This window comes from Phalangium opilio, unplaced genomic scaffold, assembly GCF_054372755.1.
Source record: "Phalangium opilio isolate 3A_F unplaced genomic scaffold, DU_Popi_V2 ptg000053l_1, whole genome shotgun sequence".
Classification (NCBI taxonomy): Eukaryota; Metazoa; Arthropoda; class Arachnida; order Opiliones; family Phalangiidae; genus Phalangium; species Phalangium opilio.
Genome location: NW_028324172.1, coordinates 5,600,631 through 5,608,519, shown reverse-complemented (window position 1 = coordinate 5,608,519; position 7,889 = coordinate 5,600,631). Strand labels below are relative to the sequence as shown.

The window sequence follows — 7,889 nt, the reverse complement described above, 5'->3', positions numbered from 1 at the left end:
AATGCAAAAGATAACTTGCTATTTTGATATAAGTTATTTTGTTCCTGCAATAGTGATGCAATCAGAGTGGCGCAGTGGAAGCGTGCTGGGCTCATAACCCAGAGGTCCGTGGATCGAAACCACGCTCTGCTAAATTAATGCAAAATAGAATTTGTTATTATGATATCAGTTATTTTTTCATATAATGGTGATGTAAGCAGAGTGGCGCAGTGGAAGCGTGCTGGGCCCATAACCCAGGGGTCCGTGGACCGAAACCACGCTCTGCTAAATTAATGCAAAAGAGAACTTGCAATTTTCATATAAGTTAGTTTGTTCCTACAATGGGGATGCAACCAGAGTGTCGCAGTGGAAGCGTGCTGGGCCGATAACCCAGAGGTCCGTGGATCGAAACCACGCTCTGCTAAAGTAATGCAAAAGACAACTTGCTATTTTGATATCAGTTACTTTTTTCATACATTGGTGATGTAAGCAGAGTGGCGCAGTGGAAGCGTGCTGGGCCGATAACCCAGAGGTTTGTGGATCGAAACCACGCTCTGCTAAATTAATGCAAAATAGAATTTGCTATTTTGATATCAGTTATTTTTTTAAAAGAATGGTCATGTAAGCAGATTGGCGCAGTGGAAGCGTGCTCTGCCCATAACCTAGTGGTCAAATGATCGAAACCACGCTCTGCTAAGTTAATGCAAAAGATAACTTGCTATTTTGATATCAGTTATTTTTTCATACAATGGTGATGTAAGCAGAGTGGCGCAGTGCAAGCGTGCTGGGCCCATAACTCAGAGGTCCGTGGATCGAAACCACGCTCTGCTAAATTAATGCAAAATAGAATTTGCTATTATGATATCAGTTATTTTTTCATACAATGCTGATGTAAGCAGAGTGGCGCAGTGGAAGCGTGCTGGGCCCATAACCCATAGGTCCGTGGATCGAAACCACGCTCTGCTAAATTAATGCAAAATAGAATTTGCTATTTTGATATCAGTTATTTTTTTAAAAGAATGGTCATGTAAGCAGATTGGCGCAGTGGAAGCGTGCTCTGCCCATAACCTAGTGGTCAAATGATCGAAACCACGCTCTGCTAAATTAATGCAAAAGATAACTTGCTATTTTGATATAAGTTATTTTGTTCCTGCAATAGTGATGCAATCAGAGTGGCGCAGTGGAAGCGTGCTGGGCTCATAACCCAGAGGTCCGTGGATCGAAACCACGCTCTGCTAAATTAATGCAAAATAGAATTTGCTATTATGATATCAGTTATTTTTTCATACAATGCTGATGTAAGCAGAGTGGCGCAGTGGAAGCGTGCTGGGCCCATAACCCATAGGTCCGTGGATCGAAACCACGCTCTGCTAAATTAATGCAAAATAGAATTTGCTATTATGATATCAGTTATTTTTTCATACAATGGTGATGTAAGCAGAGTGGCGCAGTGGAAGCGTCCTGGGCCCAAAACCCAGAGGTCCGTGGATCGAAACCACGCTCTGCTAAATTAATGCAAAAGAGAATTTGCTATTATGATATCAGTTATTTTTTCATACAATGGTGATGTAAGCAGAGTGGCGCAGTGGAAGCGTGCTGGGCCGATAACCCAGAGGTTTGTGGATCGAAACCACGCTCTGCTAAATTAATGCAAAATAGAATTTGGTTATTTTGATATCAGTTATTTTTTTAAAAGAATGGTCATGTAAGCAGATTGGCGCAGTGGAAGCGTGCTCTGCCCATAACCTAGTGGTCAAATGATCGAAACCACGCTCTGCTAAGTTAATGCAAAAGATAACTTGCTATTTTGATATCAGTTATTTTTTCATACAATGGTGATGTAAGCAAGCGTGCTGGGCCCATAACTCAGAGGTCCGTGGATCGAAACCACGCTCTGCTAAATTAATGCAAAATAGAATTTGCTATTATGATATCAGTTATTTTTTCATACAATGCTGATGTTATCAGAGTGGCGCAGTGGAAGCGTGCTGGGCCCATAACCCAGAGGTCCGTGGATCGAAACCACGCTCTGCTAAATTAATGCAAAATAGAATTTGCTATTATGATATCAGTTATTTTTTCATACAATGGTGATGTAAGCAGAGTGGCGCAGTGGAAGCGTGCTGGGCCCATAACCCATAGGTCCGTGGATCGAAACCACGCTCTGCTAAATTAATGCAAAATAGAATTTGCTATTATGATATCAGTTATTTTTTCATACAATGGTGATGTAAGTATAGTGGCGCAGTGGAAGCGTGCTGGGCCCAAAACCCAGAGGTCCGTGGATCGAAACCACGCTCTGCTAAATTAATGCAAAAGAGAATTTGCTATTATGATATCAGTTATTTTTTCATACAATGGTGATGTAAGCAGAGTGGCGCAGTGGAAGCGTGCTGGGCCCATAACCCAGAGGTCCGTGGATCGAAACCACGCTCTGCTAAATTAATGCAAAAGAGAACTTGCAATTTTGATATAAGTTAGTTTGTTCCTACAATGGGGATGCAAGCAGAGAGTCGCAGTGGAAGCGTGCTGGGCCCATAACCCAGAGGTCCGTGGATCGAAACCACGCTCTGCTAAATTAATGCGAAAGAGAACTTGCTATTTTGATATCAGTTAGTTTGTTCAAACAATGGTGATGTAAGCATGGTGGCGCAGTAGAAGCGTGCTGGGCCGATAACCCGAGGTCCGTGGATCGAAACCACGCTCTGCTAAAGTAATGCAAAAGACAACTTGCTATTTTGATATCAGTTACTTTTTTCATACAGAGGTGATGTAAGCAGAGTGGCGCAGTGGAAGCGTGCTGGGCCGATAACCCAGAGGTCCGTGGATCGAAACCACGCTCTGCTAAAGTAATGCAAAATAGAATTTGCTAATATGATATCAGTTATTTTTTCATACAATGGTGATGTAAGCAGAGTAGCGCAGTGGAAGCGTGCTGGGCCCATATCCCAGAGGTCAGTGGATCGAAACCACGCTCTGCTAATTTAATGCAAAATAGAATTTGCTATTTTGATATCAGTTATTTTTTTAAAAGAATGGTCATGTAAGCAGATTGGCGCAGTGGAAGCGTGCTCTGCCCATAACCTAGTGGTCAAATGATCGAAACCACGCTCTGCTAAATTAATGCAAAAGATAACTTGCTATTTTGATATCAGTTATTTTTTCATACAATGGTGATGTTATCAGAGTGGCGCAGTGGAAGCGTGCTGGGCCCATAACCCAGAGGTCAGTGGATCGAAACCACGCTCTGCTAAAGTAATGCAAAAGACAACTTGCTATTTTGATATCAGTTACTTTTTTCATACATTGGTGATGTAAGCAGAGTGGCGCAGTGGAAGCGTGCTGGGCCCATAACCCAGAGGTCCGTGGATCGAAACCACGCTCTGCTAATTTAATGCAAAATAGAATTTGTTATTATGATATCAGTTATTTTTTCATACAATGGTGATGTAAGCAGAGTGGCGCAGTGGAAGCGTGCTGGGCCCATAACCCAGAGGTCCGTGGACCGAAACCACGCTCTGCTAAATTAATGCAAAAGAGAACTTGCAATTTTCATATAAGTTAGTTTGTTCCTACAATGGGGATGCAACCAGAGTGTCGCAGTGGAAGCGTGCTGGGCCGATAACCCAGAGGTCCGTGGATCGAAACCACGCTCTGCTAAATTAATGCAAAAGAGAACTTGCTATTTTGATATCAGTTAGTTTGTTCAAACAATGGTGATGTAAGCATGGTGGCGCAGTAGAAGCGTGCTGGGCCGATAACCCAGAGGCCCGTGGATCGAAACCACGCTCTGCTAAAGTAATGCAAAAGACAACTTGCTATTTTGATATCAGTTACTTTTTTCATACATTGGTGATGTAAGCAGAGTGGCGCAGTGGAAGCGGGCTGGGCCAATAACCCAGAGGTTTGTGGATCGAAACCACGCTCTGCTAAATTAATGCAAAATAGAATTTGCTATTTTGATATCAGTTATTTTTTTAAAAGAATGGTCATGTAAGCAGATTGGCGCAGTGGAAGCGTGCTCTGCCCATAATCTAGTGGTCAAATGATCGAAACCACGCTCTGCTAAGTTAATGCAAAAGATAACTTGCTATTTTGATATCAGTTATTTTTTCATACAATGGTGATGTAGCAGAGTGGCGCAGTGCAAGCGTGCTGGGCCCATAACTCAGAGGTCCGTGGATCGAAACCACGCTCTGCTAAATTAATGCAAAATAGAATTTGCTATTATGATATCAGTTATTTTTTCATACAATGGTGATGTTATCAGAGTGGCGCAGTGGAAGCGTGCTGGGCCCATAACCCAGAGGTCCGTGGATCGAAACCACGCTCTGCTAAATTAATGCAAAATAGAATTTGCTATTATGATATTAGTTATTTTTTCATACAATGGTGATGTAAGCAGAGTGGCGTAGTGGAAGCGTGCTGGGCCCATAACCCAGAGGTCCGTGGATCGAAACCACGCTCTGCTAAATTAATGCAAAATAGAATTTGCTATTATGATATCAGTTATTTTTTCATACAATGGTGATGTTATCAGAGTGGCGCAGTGGAAGCGTGCTGGGCCCATAACCCAGAGGTCCGTGGATCGAAACCACGCTCTGCTAAATTAATGTAAAAGAGAACTTGCTATTTTGATATCAGTTAGTTTGTTCAAACAATGGTGATGTAAGCATGGTGGCGCAGTGGAAGCGTGCTGGGCCGAAAACCCAGAGGTCCGTGGATCGAAACCACGCTCTGCTAAATAAATGCAAAGGACAACTTGCAATTTTGATATCAGTTACTTTGTTCATACAGTGGTGATGTAAGCAGAGAGGCGCAGTGGAAGCGTGCCGGACCCATAACCCAGAGGTCCGTAAATCGAAACTTCGCTCTGCGAAATTAATGCAAAATAGAATTTGCTATTGTGATGTCAGTTATTTTTTCATACAATGGTGATGTTATCAGAGTGGCGCAGTGGAAGCGTGCTGGGCCGATAACCCAGAGGTCCGTGGATCGAAACCACGCTCTGCTAAATTAATGCAAAATAGAATTTGCTATTATGATATCAGTTATTTTTTCATACAATAGTGATGTAAGCAGAGTGGCGCAGTGGAAGCGTGCTGGGCCCATAACCCAGAGGTCCGTGGATCGAAACCACAATCTGCTAAATTAATGCAAAAGAGAACTTGCTATTTTGATATCAGTTAGTTTGTTCAAACAATGGTGATGTAAGCATGGTGGCGCAGTGGAAGCGTGCTGGGCCGAAAACCCAGAGGTCCGTGGATCGAAACCACGCTCTGCTAAATAAATGCAAAAGACAACTTGCTATTGTGATATCAGTTACTTTGTTCATACAGTGGTGATGTAAGCAGAGAGGCGCAGTGGAAGCGTGCCGGACCCATAACCCAGAGGTCCGTAAATCGAAACTTCGCTCTGCGAAATTGATGCAAAATAGAATTTGCTATTATGATATCAGTTATTTTTTCATACAATGGTGATGTAAGCAGAGTGGCGCAGTGGAAGCGTGCTGGGCCGATAACCCAGAGGTCCGTGGATCGAAACCACTCTCTGCTAAATTAATGTAAAAGAGAACTTGCTATTTTGATATCAGTTAGTTTGTTCAAACAATGGCGATGTAAGCATGGTGGCGCAGTGGAAGCGTGCTGGGCCGAAAACCCAGAGGTCCGTGGATCGAAACCACGCTCTGCTAAATAAATGCAAAGGACAACTTGTTATTTTGATATCAGTTATTTTTTTAAAAGAATGGTCATGTAAGCAGATTGGCGCAGTGGAAGCGTGCTCTGCCCATAACCTAGTGGTCAAATGATCGAAACCACGCTCTGCTAAGTTAATGCAAAAGATAACTTGCTATTTTGATATAAGTTAGTTTGTTCCTGCAATAGTGATGCAATCAGAGTGGCGCAGTGGAAGCGTGCTGGGCCAATAACCCAGAGGTCCGTGGATCGAAACCACGCTCTGCTAAATTAATGCAAAATAGAATTTGTTATTATGATATCAGTTATTTTTTCATACAATGGTGATGTAAGCAGAGTGGCGCAGTGGAAGCGTGCTGGGCCCATAACCCAGAGGTCCGTGGATCGAAACCACGCTCTGCTAAATTAATGCAAAATAGAATTTGTTATTATGATATCAGTTATTTTTTCATACAATGGTGATGTAAGCAGTGTGGCGCAGTGGAAGCGTGCTGGGCCGATAACCCAGAGGTTTGTGGATCGAAACCGCCCTCTGCCAAAGTAATGCAAAATAGAATTTGCTATTATGATATCAGTTATTTTTTCATACAATGGTGGTGTAAGCAGAGTGGCGCAGTGGAAGCGTGCTGGGCCCATAACCCAGAGGTCCGTGGATCGAAACCATGCTCTGCTAAATTAATGCAAAATAGAATTTACTATTATGATATCAGTTATTTTTTCATACAATGTTGATGTTATCAGAGTGGCGCAGTGGAAGCGTGCTGGGCCCATAACCCAGAGGTCCGTGGATCGAAACCACGCTCTGCTAAATTAATGCAAAAGAGAACTTGCTATTTTGATATCAGTTAGTTTGTTTAAACAATGGTGATGTAAGCATGGTGGCGCAGTAGAAGCGTGCTGGGCCGATAACCCAGAGGTCCGTGGATCGAAACCACGCTCTGCTAAAGTAATGCAAAAGACAACTTGCTATTTTGATATCAGTTACTTTTTTCATACATTGGTGATGTAAGCAGAGTGGCGCAGTGGAAGCGTGCTGGGCCGATAACCCAGAGGTTTGTGGATCGAAACCACGCTCTGCTAAATTAATGCAAAATAGAATTTGCTATTTTGATATCAGTTATTTTTTTAAAAGAATGGTCATGTAAGCAGATTGGCGCAGTGGAAGCGTGCTCTGCCCATAACCTAGTGGTCAAATGATCGAAACCACGCTCTGCTAAGTTAATGCAAAAGATAACTTGCTATTTTGATATCAGTTATTTTTTCATGCAATGGTGATGTAAGCAGAGTGGCGCAGTGCAAGCGTGCTGGGCCCATAACTCAGAGGTCCGTGGATCGAAACCACGCTCTGCTAAATTAATATAAAAGAGAACTTGCTATTTTGATATCAGTTAGTTTGTTCAAACAATGGTGATGTAAGCATGGTGGCGCAGTGGAAGCGTGGTGGGCCGAAAACCCAGAGGTCCGTGGATCGAAACCACGCTCTGCTAAATAAATGCAAAAGACAACTTGCTATTTTGATATCAGTTACTTTGTTCATACAGTGGTGATGTAAGCAGAGAGGCGCAGTGGAAGCGTGCCGGACCCATAACCCAGAGGTCCGTAAATCGAAACTTCGCTCTGCGAAATTAATGCAAAATAGAATTTGCTATTATGATATCAGTTATTTTTTCATACAATGGTGATGTTATCAGAGTGGCGCAGTGGAAGCGTGCTGGGCCCATAACCCAGAGGTCCGTGGATCGAAACCACGCTCTGCTAAATTAATGCAAAAGAGAACTTGCTATTTTGATATCAGTTAGTTTGTTTAAACAATGGTGATGTAAGCATGGTGGCGCAGTAGAAGCGTGCTGGGCCGATAACCCAGAGGTCCGTGGATCGAAACCACGCTCTGCTAAAGTAATGCAAAAGACAACTTGCTATTTTGATATCAGTTACTTTTTTCATACATTGGTGATGTAAGCAGAGTGGCGCAGTGTAAGCGTGCTGGGCCGATAACCCAGAGGTTTGTGGATCGAAACCACGCTCTGCTAAATTAATGCAAAATAGAATTTGCTATTTTGATATCAGTTATTTTTTTAAAAGAATGGTCATGTAAGCAGATTGGCGCAGTGGAAGCGTGCTCTGCCCATAACCTAGTGGTCAAATGATCGAAACCACGCTCTGCTAAGTTAATGCAAAAGATAACTTGCTATTTTGATATCAGTTATTTTTTCA

General features: G+C 42.7%; 2 non-coding genes across 2 annotated transcripts; both read left to right on the top strand.

Annotated features, from left to right (window-relative positions):
* Window positions 1–2,754: 2,754 nt before the first annotated feature.
* On the top strand, window positions 2,755–2,826 carry TRNAI-GAU (transfer RNA isoleucine (anticodon GAU)). The gene has a single exon. It is a non-coding gene; the product is annotated as a tRNA-Ile (tRNA).
* A 2,637-nt stretch (window positions 2,827–5,463) lies between these two features.
* TRNAI-GAU (transfer RNA isoleucine (anticodon GAU)) lies at window positions 5,464–5,535 on the top strand. The gene has a single exon. It is a non-coding gene; the product is annotated as a tRNA-Ile (tRNA).
* The last annotated feature ends 2,354 nt before the right edge of the window (window positions 5,536–7,889 follow it).